This window comes from Anopheles funestus (assembly GCF_943734845.2).
Source record: "Anopheles funestus chromosome X unlocalized genomic scaffold, idAnoFuneDA-416_04 X_unloc_67, whole genome shotgun sequence".
Lineage (NCBI taxonomy): Eukaryota > Metazoa > Arthropoda > Insecta > Diptera > Culicidae > Anopheles > Anopheles funestus.
In genome coordinates, this window is record NW_026045195.1 from 75,001 (window position 1) to 97,500 (window position 22,500).

The following is a 22,500-nucleotide window of genomic DNA, read 5'->3' on the forward strand; positions in this document are numbered from 1 at the left end:
GTGGTTAGTGCTTGCGCGTGCGCGCCCCGTGTGTGCTGGAATTGGCCAACCAGTGCACATTGGTGGTGCGTACCGTGACTTGCACCATGTGACGAGAGTGTTGAAGAACACTGTGTGGTGACTCTATGCCTATGTGATGGGGTGCTTGTAACACACGACCGAACCGACGGCTCGTTGGATGGTCACGACAGTGTGGTGCAGGTGCGCCCATGTGTAACGAATACATTGAGTGCCGTTGGAGGTTAGCGGTTGGTTGGTTGCATGCTACAACTTCGCGTTGTACATGGGCTGGCCGCTGCGCTTCCTTCGGGTTGCCACTTGATGTTGATAGGGTTGATGTATTGTGTTCGTTGACTTTTGGTTCATTCCAAAAGTCTTCGGACTTAGATAATTTTACAAGTGTCGGCGCTCTCGGACCGAAAATAAGAAGACAACTAAGAAGAAAAAGAGAAAGAAGCTAATAGTGGAAAGTATTCTTCTTCAAAGAAGGAACAAAAATTTTACAAGTGTTGAAAAATTACCTAAGTCCAAAAAATTTTCTAAGTCCAGAAAATTTTCTAAGTCCCACAAAATGGAACATGATGAAGAAGATACAGAAGTTGAAAATTTTTCTAAGTCCAAAAAATTTTCTAAGTCCAGAAAATTTTCTAAGTCCAAAGTGTTGGAACAATTTCCAAAGGCCCATAGGTTGCACTGAATTTTCCTAAGTTGGCCACAAGTACCCATGAGGTATCGAGAAGGTTCACCCGAAGGACATAATATGTCCCAAAGTACCGATAGAGCACCCACAAAGAGCACCCAATTGGCCTAAGTTGGCCAAAAGTACCGATAGAGTACCCACAAGTAGCACTGAGTTGGCCTAAGTTGGCCAAAAGTACCGATAGAGTACCCACAAATAGCACCGAATGGGCCTAACATGGCCAAAAGTACCGATAGAGTACCCACAAATAGCACCGAGTGGGCCTAACATGGCCAAAAGTACCGATAGAGTACCCACAAAGAGCACCCCATGGGCCTAAGTTGGCCAAAAGTACCGATAGAGTACCCACAAATAGCACCGAGTGGGCCTAACATGGCCAAAAGTACCGATAGAGCACCCACATATAGCACCGAATGGGCCTAACATGGCCAAAAGTACCGATAGAGCACCCACATATAGCACCCCATTGGCCTAAGTTGGCCAAAAGTACCGATAGAGTACCCACAAGTAGCACTGAGTTGGCCTAAGTTGGCCAAAAGTACCGATAGAGTACCCACAAATAGCACCGAATGGGCCTAAGTTGGCCAAAAGTACCGATAGAGTACCCACAAGAAGCACTGAGTTGGCCTAAGTTGGCCAAAAGTACCGATAGAGTACCCACAAATAGCACCCCATGGGCCTAAGTTGGCCAAAAGTACCGATAGAGTACCCACAAGAAGCACTGAGTTGGCCTAAGTTGGCCAAAAGTACCGATAGAGTACCCACAAATAGCACCGAATGGGCCTAAGTTGGCCAAAAGTACCGATAGAGCACCCACAAAGAGCACCCAATTGGCCTAAGTTGGCCAAAAGTACCGATAGAGTACCCATAAGCAGCACCCAATTGGCCTAAGTTGGCCAAAAGTACCGATAGAGTACCCACAAATAGCACCCAATGGGCCTAACATGGCCAAAAGTACCGATAGAGTACCCACAAGAAGCACTGAGTTGGCCTAAGTTGGCCAAAAGTACCGATAGAGTACCCACAAATAGCACCGAGTGGGCCTAAGATGGCCAAAAGTACCGATAGAGTACCCACAAAGAGCACCCAATTGGCCTAAGTTGGCCAAAAGTACCGCCAAGTAGCACCATAGAGGCCCGAGTAGAGCGAAATGTGGGCCAAATTGAACATTTGAAAATTTTTACAAGTCCAAAAAATTTTCTAAGTCCAGAAAATTTTCTAAGTCCAAAGAGTTGGACAAATTTCCTTAGGCCCAAAGGTTGCACTGAATGTTCCTAAGTTGGCCATCAGTACCCATGAAGTATCGCGAAGGTTCACCCGAAAGACACAATATGCCCTAAAGTACCCACAGAGTACCCACAAGTTGCACCCAATTGGCCTAAGTTGGCCAGAAGTACCGACAAGTACCACCATAGAAGCCCGAGTAGAGCGAAATGTGGGCCAAAGTACCGAGTAGTTGCCACAAATGCCCAAATGGATACCAAAATGTGGTACCAAGTACCTAACTGTTGCAACAAATGCTAGCTTTCTGAGCAAAAGCTGTGGACCAATTTCGTAGAAGAACCGCCTAGGCGAAAAGGCAAAAATCGCCGAAGCTGGCCCGCTCGCAGAGCTCGCGGGCCAGGAGATACTCATAGGGCGATTTACTAGAGTGGGGAACTTGAGAATTTTTGTGTCCGAGACTTTGGGCAACTTCGCGGCCGCCCCCTTAAAGTAAAAGATTTTCTCTGGGTGCCTAAAATTCGCAATTCCCGCAAAGTCGGGAAGACGTTAAAGTTTTTGCCCAAAAAATGGCCATCGATTTAAGGTGATTTTCCAATAAGAAAATGCTTCCTATTTTGAATTTTTTCGAATATTTCCTAAACTAAGCGTCGGAGCACATGGCCGTGGAGGAACTTTTGGTAGCTTTTGGCAAGGGCTATCGGATGAAATAATAAGAAAGGCCATCAGAGCGATATTGGATTAATGCGGGCTCATAAACGCACCTGAGAAGTGAAAATTGGTACCTTGCACGCAGGATGCAAGAAATGCTTGAGTGTTAACCATCATCGGTACCAAGTACCTAGGTTATATCGAGTGCGTAGATGGAAGTCGGTACCAAAGGGAAACCTTCCTAGGCTAGGTGCACGCAAGTGAGTATGGATCGATCAGTAGAAAGATGGGAAGCCATAGGAAACCTTCCTAGGCTAGGTGCACGCAAGTGAGTATGGATCGATCAGTAGAAAGATGGGAAGCCATAGGAAACCTTCCTAGGCTAGGTGCACGCAAGTGAGTATGGATCGATCAGTAGAAAGATGGGAAGCCCAAGGAAACCTTCCTAGGCTAGGTGCACGCAAGTGAGTATGGATCGATCAGTAGAAAGATGGGAAGCCATAGGAAACCTTCCTAGGCTAGGTGCACGCAAGTGAGTATGGATCGATCAGTAGAAAGATGGGAAGCCCAAGGAAACCTTCCTAGGCTAGGTGCACGCAAGTGAGTATGGATCGATCAGTAGAAAGATGGGAAGCCCAAGGAAACCTTCCTAGGCTAGGTGCACGCAAGTGAGTATGGATCGATCAGTAGAAAGATGGGAAGCCATAGGAAACCTTCCTAGGCTAGGTGCACGCAAGTGAGTATGGATCGATCAGTAGAAAGATGGGAAGCCATAGGAAACCTTCCTAGGCTAGGTGCACGCAAGTGAGTATGGATCGATCAGTAGAAAGATGGGAAGCCATAGGAAACCTTCCTAGGCTAGGTGCACGCAAGTGAGTATGGATCGATCAGTAGAAAGATGGGAAGCCATAGGAAACCTTCCTAGGCTAGGTGCACGCAAGTGAGTATGGATCGATCAGTAGAAAGATGGGAAGCCATAGGAAACCTTCCTAGGCTAGGTGCACGCAAGTGAGTATGGATCGATCAGTAGAAAGATGGGAAGCCCAAGGAAACCTTCCTAGGCTAGGTGCACGCAAGTGAGTATGGATCGATCAGTAGAAAGATGGGAAGCCCAAGGAAACCTTCCTAGGCTAGGTGCACGCAAGTGAGTATGGATCGATCAGTAGAAAGATGGGAAGCCATAGGAAACCTTCCTAGGCTAGGTGCACGCAAGTGAGTATGGATCGATCAGTAGAAAGATGGGAAGCCATAGGAAACCTTCCTAGGCTAGGTGCACGCAAGTGAGTATGGATCGATCAGTAGAAAGATGGGAAGCCATAGGAAACCTTCCTAGGCTAGGTGCACGCAAGTGAGTATGTATCGATCAGTAGAAAGATGGGAAGCCATAGGAAACCTTCCTAGGCTAGGTGCACGCAAGTGAGTATGGATCGATCAGTAGAAAGATGGGAAGCCATAGGAAACCTTCCTAGGCTAGGTGCACGCAAGTGAGTATGGATCGATCAGTAGAAAGATGGGAAGCCCAAGGAAACCTTCCTAGGCTAGGTGCACGCAAGTGAGTATGGATCGATCAGTAGAAAGATGGGAAGCCATAGGAAACCTTCCTAGGCTAGGTGCACGCAAGTGAGTATGGATCGATCAGTAGAAAGATGGGAAGCCCAAGGAAACCTTCCTAGGCTAGGTGCACGCAAGTGAGTATGGATCGATCAGTAGAAAGATGGGAAGCCCAAGGAAACCTTCCTAGGCTAGGTGCACGCAAGTGAGTATGGATCGATCAGTAGAAAGATGGGAAGCCATAGGAAACCTTCCTAGGCTAGGTGCACGCAAGTGAGTGGATCGATCAGTAGAAAGATGGGAAGCCATAGGAAACCTTCCTAGGCTAGGTGCACGCAAGTGAGTATGGATCGATCAGTAGAAAGATGGGAAGCCATAGGAAACCTTCCTAGGCTAGGTGCACGCAAGTGAGTATGGATCGATCAGTAGAAAGATGGGAAGCCATAGGAAACCTTCCTAGGCTAGGTGCACGCAAGTGAGTATGGATCGATCAGTAGAAAGATGGGAAGCCATAGGAAACCTTCCTAGGCTAGGTGCACGCAAGTGAGTATGGATCGATCAGTAGAAAGATGGGAAGCCCAAGGAAACCTTCCTAGGCTAGGTGCACGCAAGTGAGTATGGATCGATCAGTAGAAAGATGGGAAGCCATAGGAAACCTTCCTAGGCTAGGTGCACGCAAGTGAGTATGGATCGATCAGTAGAAAGATGGGAAGCCCAAGGAAACCTTCCTAGGCTAGGTGCACGCAAGTGAGTATGGATCGATCAGTAGAAAGATGGGAAGCCATAGGAAACCTTCCTAGGCTAGGTGCACGCAAGTGAGTATGGATCGATCAGTAGAAAGATGGGAAGCCATAGGAAACCTTCCTAGGCTAGGTGCACGCAAGTGAGTATGGATCGATCAGTAGAAAGATGGGAAGCCATAGGAAACCTTCCTAGGCTAGGTGCACGCAAGTGAGTATGGATCGATCAGTAGAAAGATGGGAAGCCATAGGAAACCTTCCTAGGCTAGGTGCACGCAAGTGAGTATGGATCGATCAGTAGAAAGATGGGAAGCCATAGGAAACCTTCCTAGGCTAGGTGCACGCAAGTGAGTATGGATCGATCAGTAGAAAGATGGGAAGCCCAAGGAAACCTTCCTAGGCTAGGTGCACGCAAGTGAGTATGGATCGATCAGTAGAAAGATGGGAAGCCATAGGAAACCTTCCTAGGGCTAGGTGCACGCAAGTGAGTATGGATCGATCAGTAGAAAGATGGGAAGCCATAGGAAACCTTCCTAGGCTAGGTGCACGCAAGTGAGTATGGATCGATCAGTAGAAAGATGGGAAGCCATAGGAAACCTTCCTAGGCTAGGTGCACGCAAGTGAGTATGGATCGATCAGTAGAAAGATGGGAAGCCATAGGAAACCTTCCTAGGCTAGGTGCACGCAAGTGAGTATGGATCGATCAGTAGAAAGATGGGAAGCCATAGGAAACCTTCCTAGGCTAGGTGCACGCAAGTGAGTATGGATCGATCAGTAGAAAGATGGGAAGGCCATAGGAAACCTTCCTAGGCTAGGTGCACGCAAGTGAGTATGGATCGATCAGTAGAAAGATGGGAAGCCCAAGGAAACCTTCCTAGGCTAGGTGCACGCAAGTGAGTATGGATCGATCAGTAGAAAGATGGGAAGCCATAGGAAACCTTCCTAGGCTAGGTGCACGCAAGTGAGTATGGATCGATCAGTAGAAAGATGGGAAGCCATAGGAAACCTTCCTAGGCTAGGTGCACGCAAGTGAGTATGGATCGATCAGTAGAAAGATGGGAAGCCATAGGAAACCTTCCTAGGCTAGGTGCACGCAAGTGAGTATGGATCGATCAGTAGAAAGATGGGAAGCCATAGGAAACCTTCCTAGGCTAGGTGCACGCAAGTGAGTATGGATCGATCAGTAGAAAGATGGGAAGCCATAGGAAACCTTCCTAGGCTAGGTGCACGCAAGTGAGTATGGATCGATCAGTAGAAAGATGGGAAGCCATAGGAAACCTTCCTAGGCTAGGTGCACGCAAGTGAGTATGGATCGATCAGTAGAAAGATGGGAAGCCATAGGAAACCTTCCTAGGCTAGGTGCACGCAAGTGAGTATGGATCGATCAGTAGAAAGATGGGAAGCCATAGGAAACCTTCCTAGGCTAGGTGCACGCAAGTGAGTATGGATCGATCAGTAGAAAGATGGGAAGCCCAAGGAAACCTTCCTAGGCTAGGTGCACGCAAGTGAGTATGGATCGATCAGTAGAAAGATGGGAAGCCATAGGAAACCTTCCTAGGCTAGGTGCACGCAAGTGAGTATGGATCGATCAGTAGAAAGATGGGAAGCCCAAGGAAACCTTCCTAGGCTAGGTGCACGCAAGTGAGTATGGATCGATCAGTAGAAAGATGGGAAGCCCAAGGAAACCTTCCTAGGCTAGGTGCACGCAAGTGAGTATGGATCGATCAGTAGAAAGATGGGAAGCCATAGGAAACCTTCCTAGGCTAGGTGCACGCAAGTGAGTATGGATCGATCAGTAGAAAGATGGGAAGCCATAGGAAACCTTCCTAGGCTAGGTGCACGCAAGTGAGTATGGATCGATCAGTAGAAAGATGGGAAGCCATAGGAAACCTTCCTAGGCTAGGTGCACGCAAGTGAGTATGGATCGATCAGTAGAAAGATGGGAAGCCATAGGAAACCTTCCTAGGCTAGGTGCACGCAAGTGAGTATGGATCGATCAGTAGAAAGATGGGAAGCCATAGGAAACCTTCCTAGGCTAGGTGCACGCAAGTGAGTATGGATCGATCAGTAGAAAGATGGGAAGCCATAGGAAACCTTCCTAGGCTAGGTGCACGCAAGTGAGTATGGATCGATCAGTAGAAAGATGGGAAGCCCAAGGAAACCTTCCTAGGCTAGGTGCACGCAAGTGAGTATGGATCGATCAGTAGAAAGATGGGAAGCCATAGGAAACCTTCCTAGGCTAGGTGCACGCAAGTGAGTATGGATCGATCAGTAGAAAGATGGGAAGCCCTAGGAAACCTTCCTAGGCTAGGTGCACGCAAGTGAGTATGGATCGATCAGTAGAAAGATGGGAAGCCATAGGAAACCTTCCTAGGCTAGGTGCACGCAAGTGAGTATGGATCGATCAGTAGAAAGATGGGAAGCCATAGGAAACCTTCCTAGGCTAGGTGCACGCAAGTGAGTATGGATCGATCAGTAGAAAGATGGGAAGCCATAGGAAACCTTCCTAGGCTAGGTGCACGCAAGTGAGTATGGATCGATCAGTAGAAAGATGGGAAGCCATAGGAAACCTTCCTAGGCTAGGTGCACGCAAGTGAGTATGGATCGATCAGTAGAAAGATGGGAAGCCATAGGAAACCTTCCTAGGCTAGGTGCACGCAAGTGAGTATGGATCGATCAGTAGAAAGATGGGAAGCCATAGGAAACCTTCCTAGGCTAGGTGCACGCAAGTGAGTATGGATCGATCAGTAGAAAGATGGGAAGCCCAAGGAAACCTTCCTAGGCTAGGTGCACGCAAGTGAGTATGGATCGATCAGTAGAAAGATGGGAAGCCATAGGAAACCTTCCTAGGCTAGGTGCACGCAAGTGAGTATGGATCGATCAGTAGAAAGTGGGAAGCCCATTACCAGATGCCCTAGTGAAGACCGTAAACGAATATCATGAACCGATAAGGAGCACCAAATGCCCTAGTGAAGACCGTAAACGAATATCATGAACCGATAAGGAGCACCAAATGCCCTAGTGAAGACCGTAAACGAATATCATGAACCAAGAAGTAGCAACGAATGCCTGAAAAAGTACCAAGTCCACGGTATAGAGTAACGAGAGTTAACCGCCGTGATGTATGCAATGAGGGCAGCCATTGCATGGGTTCTGGACTTGGTTCGCGAATAACTTTTTTGCTAGACATCGGACAAAGTTGACGTGGAAGAACGAAATGTAGCATTTGGTGCCACCTATTTAAAACTTTTTCAAGATTGAAGATCCGATCGATACAGCCTGAGTTATAGGCAAAAGTTGGTGCAAAATTGAGCATTTTTAATGGTGAAAAATCGGTAATCCTCGAATAGCTCCTGTTGGAAGCATCGGACCACATGGTCGTGGAGGAACATATTGTAGCGTGCGGTGTCAAGTATCGACACCCAAAACCGCATGTCCGATGGACGGAAAATGACCAAGTTATAGTGAAAACTTGGTTGCACCAAATTCCCGAAGAAGTGCAACGAGAAGGTGAATGCGATGGTTGTTCGTCGAATAGCTCCGGCCACAGACATGGTAGCGATTAGTAGTGCATGGAAGAAATCTAGCCACAAGTGCCATCTACCCATGGCCAGAAGAAAGTGTGGCCATATCTTGGATACCGGCGGAGCTATGGTGCAAATATGGGCCAAAAATGGTGAAGTTGGACCAAAAATCCGACCAAGTGCGCGAGGCGCTTTCGTGAATAGCTCCGGCCACAGACATGGTAGCGATTAGTGGTGCATGGAAGAAATTTAGCCACAAGTGCCATCTACCCATGGCCAGAAGAAAGTGTGGCCATATCTTGGATACCGGCGGAGCTATGGGGCAAATACGGGCCAAAAATGGTGCAAGTTGGACCAAAAATCCGAAAAAGTACCTAGGTAAATGCGATGGTTGTTCGTCGAATAGCTCCGGCCACAGACATGGTAGCGATTAGTGGTGCATGGAAGAAATCTAGCCACAAGTGCCATCTACCCATGGCCAGAAGAAAGTGTGGCGCTATCTTGGATACCGGCGGAGCTATGGGGCAAATATGGGCCAAAAATGGTGCAAGTTGGACCAAAAATCCGAAAAAGTACCTAGGTAAATGCGATGGTTGTTCGTCGAATAGCTCCGGCCACAGACATGGTAGCGATTAGTGGTGCATGGAAGAAATCTAGCCACAAGTGCCATCTACCCATGGCCAGAAGAAAGTGTGGCCATATCTTGGATACCGGCGGAGCTATGGTGCAAATATGGGCCAAAAATGGTGAAGTTGGACCAAAAATCCGACCAAGTGCGCGAGGCGCTTTCGTGAATAGCTCCGGCCACAGACATGGTAGCGATTAGTGGTGCATGGAAGAAATCTAGCCACAAGTGCCATCTACCCATGGCCAGAAGAAAGTGTGGCCATATCTTGGATACCGGCGGAGCTATGGGGCAAATATGGGCCAAAAATGGTGAAGTTGGACCAAAAATCCGACCAAGTGCGCGAGGCGCTTTCGTGAATAGCTCCGGCCACAGACATGGTAGCGATTAGTGGTGCATGGAAGAAATCTAGCCACAAGTGCCATCTACCCATGGCCAGAACAAAGTGTGGCCATATCTTGGATACCGGCGGAGCTATGGGGCAAATACGGGCCAACAATGGTGCCAGGTGGACCAAAAATCCGACCAAGTGCGCGAGGCGCTTTCGTGAATAGCTCCGGCCACAGACATGGTAGCGATTAGTGGTGCATGGAAGAAATCTAGCCACAAGTGCCATCTACCCATGGCCAGAAGAAAGTGTGGCCATATCTTGGATACCGGCGGAGCTATGGGGCAAATATGGGCCAAAAATGGTGCAAGTTGGACCAAAAATCCGAAAAAGTACCTAGGTAAATGCGATGGTTGTTCGTCGAATAGCTCCGGCCACAGACATGGTAGCGATTAGTGGTGCATGGAAGAAATCTAGCCACAAGTGCCATCTACCCATGGCCAGAAGAAAGTGTGGCCATATCTTGGATACCGGCGGAGCTATGGGGCAAATATGGGCCAAAAATGGTGCAAGTTGGACCAAAAATCCGACCAAGTGCGCGAGGCGCTTTCGTGAATAGCTCCGGCCACAGACATGGTAGCGATTAGTGGTGCATGGAAGAAATCTAGCCACAAGTGCCATCTACCCATGGCCAGAAGAAAGTGTGGCCATATCTTGGATACCGGCGGAGCTATGGGGCAAATATGGGCCAAAAATGGTGCAAGTTGGACCAAAAATCCGAAAAAGTACCTAGGTAAATGCGATGGTTGTTCGTCGAATAGCTCCGGCCAGAGACATGGTAGCGATTAGTGGTGCATGGAAGAAATCTAGCCACAAGTGCCATCTACCCATGGCCAGAACAAAGTGTGGCCATATCTTGGATACCGGCGGAGCTATGGGGCAAATACGGGCCAACAATGGTGCCAGGTGGACCAAAAATCCGACCAAGTGCGCGAGGCGCTTTCGTGAATAGCTCCGGCCACAGACATGGTAGCGATTAGTGGTGCATGGAAGAAATCTAGCCACAAGTGCCATCTACCCATGGCCAGAAGAAAGTGTGGCCATATCTTGGATACCGGCGGAGCTATGGGGCAAATATGGGCCAAAAATGGTGCAAGTTGGACCAAAAATCCGAAAAAGTACCTAGGTAAATGCGATGGTTGTTCGTCGAATAGCTCCGGCCACAGACATGGTAGCGATTAGTGGTGCATGGAAGAAATCTAGCCACAAGTGCCATCTACCCATGGCCAGAAGAAAGTGTGGCCATATCTTGGATACCGGCGGAGCTATGGGGCAAATATGGGCCAAAAATGGTGCAAGTTGGACCAAAAATCCGACCAAGTGCGCGAGGCGCTTTCGTGAATAGCTCCGGCCACAGACATGGTAGCGATTAGTGGTGCATGGAAGAAATCTAGCCACAAGTGCCATCTACCCATGGCCAGAAGAAAGTGTGGCCATATCTTGGATACCGGCGGAGCTATGGGGCAAATATGGGCCAAAAATGGTGCAAGTTGGACCAAAAATCCGAAAAAGTACCTAGGTAAATGCGATGGTTGTTCGTCGAATAGCTCCGGCCAGAGACATGGTAGCGATTAGTGGTGCATGGAAGAAATCTAGCCACAAGTGCCATCTACCCATGGCCAGAACAAAGTGTGGCCATATCTTGGATACCGGCGGAGCTATGGGGCAAATACGGGCCAACAATGGTGCCAGGTGGACCAAAAATCCGACCAAGTGCGCGAGGCGCTTTCGTGAATAGCTCCGGCCACAGACATGGTAGCGATTAGTGGTGCATGGAAGAAATCTAGCCACAAGTGCCATCTACCCATGGCCAGAAGAAAGTGTGGCCATATCTTGGATACCGGCGGAGCTATGGGGCAAATATGGGCCAAAAATGGTGAAGTTGGACCAAAAATCCGACCAAGTGCGCGAGGCGCTTTCGTGAATAGCTCCGGCCACAGACATGGTAGCGATTAGTGGTGCATGGAAGAAATTTAGCCACAAGTGCCATCTACCCATGGCCAGAAGAAAGTGTGGCCATATCTTGGATACCGGCGGAGCTATGGGGCAAATACGGGCCAAAAATGGTGCAAGTTGGACCAAAAATCCGAAAAAGTACCTAGGTAAATGCGATGGTTGTTCGTCGAATAGCTCCGGCCACAGACATGGTAGCGATTAGTGGTGCATGGAAGAAATCTAGCCACAAGTGCCATCTACCCATGGCCAGAAGAAAGTGTGGCGCTATCTTGGATACCGGCGGAGCTATGGGGCAAATATGGGCCAAAAATGGTGCAAGTTGGACCAAAAATCCGAAAAAGTACCTAGGTAAATGCGATGGTTGTTCGTCGAATAGCTCCGGCCACAGACATGGTAGCGATTAGTGGTGCATGGAAGAAATCTAGCCACAAGTGCCATCTACCCATGGCCAGAAGAAAGTGTGGCGCTATCTTGGATACCGGCGGAGCTATGGGGCAAATATGGGCCAAAAATGGTGCAAGTTGGACCAAAAATCCGACCAAGTGCGCGAGGCGCTTTCGTGAATAGCTCCGGCCACAGACATGGTAGCGATTAGTGGTGCATGGAAGAAATCTAGCCACAAGTGCCATCTACCCATGGCCAGAAGAAAATGTGGCCATATCTTGGATACCGGCGGAGCTATGGGGCAAATATGGGCCAAAAATGGGTAAAATTGTACGGTCCAAAGCCAAGGGTAAATTTTTTTATTCCTCTAATAACTTCTAGCACAGACATTGAATCGGTTGGTGATGTATGGATGAAATGTAGCAAACAGTTGGAACTACCCATAAAATCTTAAAGATTGACGATCCAATGTATAGAACCGGAGTAATGTGCGATACTTGGTGAAAAATCGAGTGAAAAATTAGCTATAAACTGTTTTTGGCCCATAACTCGAATACTAGACATCGGAAGGGGGGGTCGTAGAACGATTTTTTGTTGCCCTATCGATTCCCTATCGAACGAGCAAAAGTTGTTTTTTTGACCAAAAAGGACCCCTACTCTAGTAAAATTGGCCTGATTTTACTAGTCCCCGGTACCCGTACAGGCAAAATGAGCAAAATGCTCAAGTATGAATGGTTTTTGGCCCATAACTCGAATACTAGACGTCGCAGGGGGGTGTCATGGAACAATTTTTGGTAGCCCTTGAAATTATCTATCGAATGACATATACTTGATTTTTGGCCAAAAAGTTCCCTAGACTAGTAAAAATCGCATCATTTTACTAGAGTCGGGTACCCTGGACGAAAAACCGCTATAATTGCGGTTTTTGGCTAATAACTCGAATACTAGACGTCGCAGGGGGGTGTCGTGGAACAATTTTTGGTAGCCCTTGAAATTATCTATCGAATGACATATACTTGATTTTTGGCCAAAAAGTTCCCTAGACTAGTAAAAATCGCATCATTTTACTAGAGTCGGGTACCCTGGACGAAAAACCGCTATAATTGCGGTTTTTGGCTAATAACTCGAATACTAGACGTCGCAGGGGGGTGTCGTGGAACAATTTTTGGTAGCCCTTGAAATTATCTATCGAATGACATATACTTGATTTTTGGCCAAAAAGTTCCCTAGACTAGTAAAAATCGCATCATTTTACTAGAGTCGGGTACCCTGGACGAAAAACCGCTTAAGTTGCGGTTTTTGGCTAATAACTCGAATACTAGACGTCGCAGGGGGGTGTCGTGGAACAATTTTTGGTAGCCCTTGAAATTATCTATCGAATGACATATACTTGATTTTTTGACCAAAAAGTTCCTAGACTAGTAAAAATCGCATCATTTTACTAGAGTCGGGTACCCTGTACGAAAAACCGCTATAGTTGCGGTTTTTGGCCAATAACTCGAATACTAGACGTCGGAGGGGGGTGCCGTAGAACAATTTTTTGTAGCCCTTGAAATTACCTTTCGAATGATATATAGTGGTTTTTTGGTCAAACAGTGACCCCGAGACTAGTAACCCTCCATACACAAAACCGCCTAAAAAGTTTTGGTTTTGCAAAATTTTGAAAAGTGCGTCAAAAAAATTTTTTCAAAAAGTACCAAATCGTGATCAGAACTCACTATAGACCATAAAAAGTGAAATCCGATGGTCATTTGCAACACTTGGTCAATCGAGAAAAATTTCACTTTTTTACTAGAGTCGGGTACCCTGAACGAAAAATCGCTCAAGTGATGGTTTTTGGCCAATAACTCGAATACTAGACGTCGGAGGGGGGTGCCGTAGAACAATTTTTTGTAGCCCTTGAAATTACCTTTCGAATGATATATAGTGGTTTTTTGGTCAAACAGTGACCCCGAGACTAGTAACCCTCCATACACAAAACCGCCTACAAAAACTTTGTTTTGAAAAATTTTGAAAAGTTCAAAAAAATTTTTTTTTCAAAAACTACTAAAACGTGATAAGAACTTACTATAGACCATAAAAAGTGATATCCGATGATAATTTGCAAAAGTTGGTAACTAGTAAAAAATTTCACTTTTTTACTAGAGTCGGTGCAACGAGAAAAAAAAAGTCCGTGATGGAGAAAAATGGCACGTTTTCCACGCCTGTACGCTTTTGTTTACTATATAGGGGGTAGGTGAGCCAGAAGCATGATTTTGACTGAGTATGTATCTTTATGAATTGGACCCTTCTAAATCGATTGAGACTACCCCCAGGACGATCGGACGACTGCTTCTGGCTCAAAATGTGGTTTTTAGATTTTGATCGTCAATTATGCGAGAAAAAATCGATTAGAAGTAAAGATACGAAATGCTTGGTCTAAGTTGGGAAACGACTTCGGATATTTGTTGGACGTTGTCGTAGAAGGTCCGAGGACCAAGGAAAAGTGATTTCCAAGTGGATTTATGCACTATTAGTCGATGGTAAGATGTGAAATTAGTAGAACTTACCATACAGTTTGCGAAGTTGAAGCAATCGGTTGGTGAATATGGTACTGTCTGTCCAATTTGGTGGTTCGGAATGAGTGAAACGATGTTGATGATGGATAGACGTTCCGATTGCCCCCGATCGGGGAACATATAGTGGTCTTTAAGGTCCAAGTACCTATGTTTTGGTAAGCAGAACTGAGAGTTAAAGGATGAAAGTCGGCCATTCCTAATATCATCCTATCGGTGGTTCGCGAGTTGTTTGAGGACCGGAGCAGCTCGCGATGAAACGGTCCTAGGGTATTGGTTATCCATCCAAGGAAGAGTAAATGCGATCCTAGATGTGTGTCGTTGGCCGTTCTACCGGTATCGCCTATCGATGAGATATCGACGGGCATGCCTTACTCGAAAGTTGAATTCTAGGATCGATGGTCAAACAGACCTATGAGCGATAAACCAAACTGAACACGTATTGATGTCGGCTTTTCCTATCATTTGATGCCGCAGGTTGTTTAGGGACCGGAGCAACTTGCGGCCGAGACGGTCCCCGGGGGTTTCTTTCTCCAAGGAGTGGAAACTATTAAGCAAGAGTTGTAGCAAGATACGATCCTCTGATGTGTCGTTGGCCGTTCATGCGGTATCGCCTGTCGATGAGATATCGATGGGCATGCCTTACTCTACCGACCTTCTAATTGAGAGTATTAATCAGGGATCGATGGTCAAACAAGACCAATGAGCGATAAACCAAACTGAACACGTATTGATGTCGGCTTTTCCTATCATTTGATGCCGCAGGTTGTTTAGGGACCGGAGCAGCTTGCGGCCGAGACGGTCCCCGGGGGTTTCTTTCTCCAAGGAGAAGAAACGATTAAGCAAAAGTTGTAGCAAGATACGATCCTCTGATGTGTCGTTGGCCGTTCAAGCGGTATCGCCTGTCGATGAGATATCGATGGGCATGCCTTACTCTCCCGACTGGATTACTGAGAGTTTAATCAGGGATCGATGGTCAAACAGACCAATGAGCGATAAACCAAACTGAACACGTATTGATGTCGGCATTTCCTATCATTTGTCGCAGGTTGTTTAGGGACCGGAGCAGCTTGCGACCGAGACGGTCCCCGGGGGTTTCTTTCTCCAAGGAGTGGAAACGATTAAGCAAAAGTCGTAGCAATAATCGATCACCTGATGTGTCGTTGGCCGTTCTTGCGGTATCGCCTGTCGATGAGATATCGATGGGCATGCCTTACTCTCCTGACTGTTTAATTGAGAGTTATAATCAGGGATCGATGGTCAAAAAGACCTATGAGCGATAAACCAAACTGAACACATATTGATGTCGGCATTTCCTATCATTTGTCGCAGGTTGTTTGGGGACCGGAGCAGCTTGCGACCGAGACGGTCCCTTCCCGAAAGATGGTGAACCGAGTCGTCTGGCGTAAAAACCGGACGACTCGAAAGGGCTTGACCCTTTCAAGTGAGCGATAATCACATTCTACGCTCAGTTCGACAGCTGCAAGGCAATCACTCGCTATGTTCAGAGCTAATACATGCAACATGCCGGCATTGTTTCCACCGACGCATGGATTCAAGACTGGTGCACTTATTAGTTAAACCGTTCGCCTCCGGGTGTTTCGAGTTCAAGTCTGGATGAGGATTGATCTTGCTGGTAATAGCTTGAGCCCCTGAATAAGGGGTCGAAGCGTACATCTTGAGACCATGTACAACATATTACCAAATCGGCACCATGGGTTCGGGTGCAAGTGATGTAACCGTGAAAGATGTTGAGCAGCCCAACATCGGTTTACACACGCATAATAGGAAGGCAGCGCTGTCGACTGGTCAGTCGTGTAAGAAGTGTGCATTATCGATCACAAATATATTGGTGATCTGTAGGTTGCGCATACACCATGCCCGGTGTAAAGTGCCGTGGTCCCCCCCGGGGGGCTGCATCAAACCGTTCGCCACGCGAACTACCCAATGGAACGAGCTCTATGCATTTAATAAGAAGAAGAGATGATAATGAAACACGGTCGATTTAAGAGTTGAAAACGTTGAAATACCTATAAGCAAGTCTTAAGTTGGTGGTGACCGTTACGCCCCAACAAATTGGTGCCTTACCCTACACCAAAGAGCCATTCAACATGGTTCAAGTGAGCGATAATCACGCTCTACGCTCAGTATGACAGCTGCAAGGCAATCACTCGCTAAGTTCAGAGCTAATACATGCAACACGCCGGCATTGTTTCCACCGACGCATGGATTCAAGACTGGTGCACTTATTAGTTAAACCGTTCGCCTGCGGGTGTTTCGAGTTCAAGTCTGGATGAGGATTGTTCTTGCTGGTAATAGCTTGAGCCCCTGAATAAGGGGCCGAAGCGTACATCTTGAGAGTAAATGTACAACATATTACCAAATCGGCACCGTGGGTTCTGGTGCAAGTGATGTAACCATGAAAGATGTTGAGCAGCCCAACATCGGTTTACACACGCATAAGGGGTTTATTGTTATCTGTAGGTTGCGCATACACCATACCCGGTGTAAAGTGCCGTGGTCCCCCAGGGGGCTGCATCAAAACGTTCGCCATGCGAACTACCCAATGGAACGAACTCGATGTATTGAAAGAGATGAACAATTAATAGCGAGAATAGGGGCCCGGAAGCAATTCCGCGGCCCTACGGTCGATTCAAGAGTTGAAACGTTGTACAATCGTGGATAGCACCTAGTGCTAATATGGTGAGAGATAATGTGTGAGGAAATTTAGTTTCCTAAAGTTTAGTTAGTGGTTTCCGTTGTGCCCTAACAAACTTAAAGTTGGTGGTGACCGTTACACCCCAACAAATTGGTGCCTTACCCAACACCAAAGAGCCATTCCATATGGTTCTAGAGAGAGAGAGTTGTGTGGAAATTTATTTCCCACTAAGCGAGTGTGTGTCTGTAGTGGAACGAATTCTGGTTGATCCTACCAGTAATATACGCTTGTCTCAAAGGTTAAGCCATGCATGTCTAAGTACAAACATAAATGAATGTGAAACCGCATAAGGCTCAGTATAACAGCTATAATTCACAAGATCATCCTACCACTAGTTACTTGGATAACTGTGGAAAATCCAGAGCTAATACATGCAACATGCCGGGACTGTTGCCCTCGCGGGTAGCTGAACTGGTGCACTTATTAGTTAAACCAATCGCCTCCGGGCGGCTTGAGTTGAAGTCTGGATAAGGACGCAGATCGTATGGTCGCTTGTCGACTGACGACAGATCTTTCAAATGTCTGCCCTATCAACTATTGATGGTAGTGTAGAGGACTACCATGGTTGCGACGGGTAACGGGGAATCAGGGTTCGATTCCGGAGAGGGAGCCTGAGAAATGGCTACCACATCCAAGGAAGGCAGCAGGCGCGTAAATTACCCAATCCCAGTACGGGGAGGTAGTGACGAGAAATAACAATATGGACCTCTCTAACGATGGTCCATAATTGGAATGAGTTGAGTATAAATCCTTCAACAAGGATCAAGTGGAGGGCAAGTCTGGTGCCAGCAGCCGCGGTAATTCCAGCTCCACTAGCGTATATTAAAGTTGTTGCGGTTAAAACGTTCGAAGTTGATTGCCCGTCCAGACACGTGACCGCCACGGGCGCCCGGTTACACGCCGGGGCCGTTCGTGCGCGCGCTCACGGCTGCGACTCACAATGGTGTACTTGGGCGTTACTCTGTGAACGAGTACCGTGCTACCGGTTAACTCCGGCACGGGCTCCTCATGGTGCTCAAGATACTCACATTTACCTTGAACAAATTAGAGTGCTCAAAGCAGGCTAAGACAAAGCGTCCGGCCCCCCCGTGGGGTTGGCGTTGGCCGAGAATAATCTTGCATGGAATAATGGAATATGACCTCGGTTTATACGATTTCGTTGGTTTGTCAGAAACCTAGAGGTAATGATTAACAGAAGTAGTTGGGGGCATTGGTATTACGGCGCGAGAGGTGAAATTCGTAGACCGTCGTAGGACCAACTGAAGCGAAAGCGTTTGCCATGGATGCTTTCTTTAATCAAGAACGAAAGTTAGAGGATCGAAGGCGATTAGATACCGCCCTAGTTCTAACCGTAAACGATGCCAATTAGCAATTGGGAGACGCTACCCCTATTCGGTGCTCTCAGTCGCTTCCGGGAAACCAAAATCGGGTTCCGGGGGAAGTATGGTTGCAAAGTTGAAACTTAAAGGAATTGACGGAAGGGCACCACAAGAAGTGGAGCTTGCGGCTTAATTTGACTCAACACGGGAAAATTTACCAGGTCCAAACTTATCGAGGTAAGACAGATTGATAGCTCTTTTCAAATTTAAGGGTAGTGGTGCATGGCCGTTCTTAGTTCGTGGAATGATTTGTCTGGTTAATTCCGATAACGAACGTGACTCAAACATGCTAACTAGAACGCTGTCAGCAGTGCGCCTCCGGGCGCACCTGACGTTACAGCCGGGCGGCGCCTTCACGGGCGGTCGTCGGCTACGTTTGCCCTGCTTAGCGGGACAACTTGTGTTTAGCAAGCTGAGAATGAGCGATAACAGGTCCGTGATGCCCTTAGATGTTCTGGGCTGCACGCGTGCTACAATGTGGGTCGCAGCGTGTTCTCGCCAATAGGCGCCCCCATTCCGAGAGGAACGGGAAATCACTAAAATGCCCATCTAGTCGGGATTGGGGACTGCAACGGTCCCCATGAACCTGGAATTTCTAGTAAGCACTAGTCATTAGCTAGTGCTGATTACGTCCCTGCCCTTTGTACACACCGCCCGTCGCTACTACCGATGGATTATTTAGTGAGGTTTCTGGAGGCTTACCTTCCGCGGTTCCTTCGTGAGCTGCAGCTGGCATGGCTGAAGTTGACCGAACTTGATGATTTAGAGGAAGTAAAAGTCGTAACAAGGTTTCCGTAGGTGAACCTGCGGAAGGATCATTACTGATGATCGTCCGCGAGTGACCAACCATGGGCTGCCTTCGGTGTAGCTCGGTCGCTCGCTTGCTATGTGTCAGAATTTGTTGAAAGCCAACTCGTTCGTTGTACACTTTGATGGGTGACCATCACTGTGTCCCCGTGCCGAGCTAGATCTCCCCTAGCCGTAAGGCACTTGAACGCCCCTTCGACGACGAGTTGCATGTGTGTGGTATGTGTCAGAATCTGGTGAAGCTTTCTGCATGTGATGTGCCTTGTGTGGATCCGTGGCCATTGCATTGTGTCTGGTGCTTAGATACCCAGACACTTAGAACGCTTGCGCGGAAAGCAAACTCGATCGTTGTACACTTTGATGGGTGACCATCACTGTGTCTCCGTGCCGTGCTAGAATCCCCCCTAGCCGTAAGGCACTTTGAACGCCCCTTCGACGACGAGTTACAAGAGTGTGGTATGTGTCAGAATCTGGTGAAGCTTTCTGCATGTGATGTGCCTTGTGTGGATCCGTGGCCATTGCATTGTGTCTGGTGTGTAGGTACCCAGACACTTAGAACGCTTGCGCGGAAAGCAAACTCGATCGTTGTACACTTTGATGGGCAACCATCACTGTGTCTCCGTGCCGTGCTAGATCTCCCCTAGCCGTAAGGCACTTTGAACGCCCCTTCGACGACGAGTTACAAGAGTGTGGTATGTGTCATAATCTGGTGAAGCTTTCTGCATGTGATGTGCCTTGTGTGGATCCGTGGCCATTGCATTGTGTCTGGTGTGTAGGTACCCAGACACTTAAGCAAACTCGATCGTTGTACACTGTGATGGGCGAGCATCACTGTGTCTCCGTGCCGTGTAAGAGCTCCCCTGGCCATCAGGCACTTGAAAGGTCCTTCGACGACGAGTTACAATAGTGGTGTGTTAGATACGTCAGGTGATGGTATCTACTGTTGTGCAATACGTATCCGGCCACGGCACGGAACGAACGGGAACTGTGGTGCAGACATACAAAGAGTTAAGCCTATTAGTCATTAACTCTAAGGACGGGGCCATGGGGCGGTACGCAAAGGATACGGATGAGCGAGTATGCAGGCCCAATACTCAATAGCTCGATCCGATCCAAGCACATGAGTTGACTGCGGCGCCAGGTTAACCAATGTGCTAGATTCTATTTGGCCAGTAGAATCTTGTGTCTTATGCGATTTGATACCAAGACACCAGAACGAAAGTTAGTTGAAGAGTTATTAAACTCTTATGAAGTATGGTTGTGCAATCACAACTTATGACTTTAACCTATAAAGTGGATATGGACTTGCAATTATAACATGGAATCTCTACACACCCCATGAGCTCGATCCAATCCACGCACACGAGTTGCCTGAGTAGCGACAGGTATACCGATGTGCAATACGTATCCGGCCACGGCACGGAACGAACGGGAACTGTGGTGCAGACATACAAAGAGTTAAGCCTACTAGTCATTAACTCTAAGGACGGGGCCATGGGGCGGTACGCAAAGGATACGGATGAGCGAGTATGCAGGCCCAATACTCAATAGCTCGATCCGATCCAAGCACATGAGTTGACTGCGGCGCCAGGTTAACCAATGTGCTAGATTCTATTTGGCCAGTAGAATCTTGTGTCTTACGCGATTTGATACCAAGACACCAGAACGAAAGTTAGTTGAAGAGTGATTAAACTCTTATGAAGAATGGTTGTGCAATCACAACTTATGACTTTAACCTATAAAGTGGATATGGACTATCAATTATAACATGGGGCACACACCATGTTCTCGATCCAATCCACGCACACGAGTTGCCTGAGTAGCGACAGGTATACCGATGTGCAATACGTATCCGGCCATAGGCACGGAACGAACAGGAACTGTGGTGCAGACATACAAGGGCCATGGGGCGGTACGCAAAGGATACGGATGAGCGAGTATGCAGGCCCAATACTCAATAGCTCGATCCGATCCAAGCACATGAGTTGACTGCGGCGCCAGGTTAACCGATGTGCTAAGAGAGTTGTTCCTGGGCCTTCAAAGTGACTTCAAAACTATCTTAGCGAATGGTGGCCATGGGCGTAGACATGAGCCACAAGTCACAAGGCCTGGGACTATTGGGTAATAAAGACAACTTAGTCAGAAAGTTAGTCTTTGGACGTACCACCGGGATTGTGTTACATTGGGAACCTTACTATAAAACCCTAGGCAGGGGATCACTCGGCTCATGGATCGATGAAGACCGCAGCTAAATGCGCGTCACAATGTGAACTGCAGGACACATGAACACCGATAAGTTGAACGCATATTGCGCGTCGGACGATTAAACCCGGCCGATGCACACATTCTTGAGTGCCTATCAATTCCTTGATATACAACAAACCAAACTTCAGGGTGGAGCGTGCCACAATAGAACACTATGGCGAGCAGCCCGTCTAGTGTCGTGGGGGAAACACGCTTCCACACTGTGCATAATGGCGTGCTCGGGACCTTTGTTGGGACCGCAGGGCGCTGAAAGTAAAGGGGTGAACCGCATAAATCGCACGCACGTAAACGCGCACACACACAAATAGAGTGAGACGTATCGTAGGATACCGCTAAGAGTACGTTGTGAAACATGGGGAAATTCAATCGAAAACCTCTTTGATGTCCAAGATTTCGTTGACCGTATCCGTCGTAATACTGGATCAACGTGCTTGGGGGAAAACGTCAAAGGGTTTTATAATAGTGGTGCATGATTAACCCATCGATGCCCGAGGGGAACATGTTGTCCAATACAATAGTGGTGCAGTTGGCTCGACATGCTCGGGGGGAGACATCGTGGGTCCAAGTCGACCAAGTCGACCGGGAGTTGTTGTTGAGAGATCGAATCAAAACGATGCCGAGCGGAACTCGTTGTCCTTATTGGAGTGATATTCGGACAACGTGCTCGGGGGGGCCATCGTTGATTCAAAAATGACCGTAAATTGCCCAATCCGTGTGTGTGTGTGTGTGTGAAGTGTTGTTGCGTATATATCGGTTCGCTATGCCCCGGGTTCGAAACGAATGGAATGTGACTGATTTTGTTGTAGGCCTCAAGTGATGTGAGACAACCCCCAGAATTTAAGCATATTAATAAGGGGAGGAGAAGAAACCAACCGGGATTCCCTGAGTAGCTGCGAGCGAAACGGGAGAAGCTCAGCACGTAGGGACGGTGTGTAACTGCACCTGTCCGATTCCGTGTACTGGAACGACCATTATCTACTATGCACGGTGCAAACAGTTCAAGTTCAACTTGAAGGTGGCTCATCTACCCAGAGA

General features: G+C 47.7%; 3 non-coding genes across 3 annotated transcripts in view; all 3 read left to right on the plus strand.

Moving 5' to 3' along the window:
- Positions 1 to 9, plus strand: part of LOC125773959 (large subunit ribosomal RNA) — a 4,179-nt gene extending 4,170 nt beyond the window's left edge. Inside the window, exon 1 of the ribosomal RNA XR_007420497.1 lies at positions 1 to 9. This exon is cut by the window's left edge and continues 4,170 nt beyond it. This is a non-coding gene — a ribosomal RNA (large subunit ribosomal RNA).
- A 21,391-nt stretch (positions 10 to 21,400) lies between these two features.
- On the plus strand, positions 21,401 to 21,558 carry LOC125773967 (5.8S ribosomal RNA). The gene has a single exon (XR_007420503.1). It is a non-coding gene; the product is annotated as a 5.8S ribosomal RNA (ribosomal RNA).
- Positions 21,559 to 22,269: 711 nt separating this feature from the next.
- Positions 22,270 to 22,500, plus strand: part of LOC125773960 (large subunit ribosomal RNA) — a 4,179-nt gene continuing 3,948 nt past the window's right edge. The window contains exon 1 of the ribosomal RNA XR_007420498.1: positions 22,270 to 22,500. This exon is cut by the window's right edge and continues 3,948 nt beyond it. This is a non-coding gene — a ribosomal RNA (large subunit ribosomal RNA).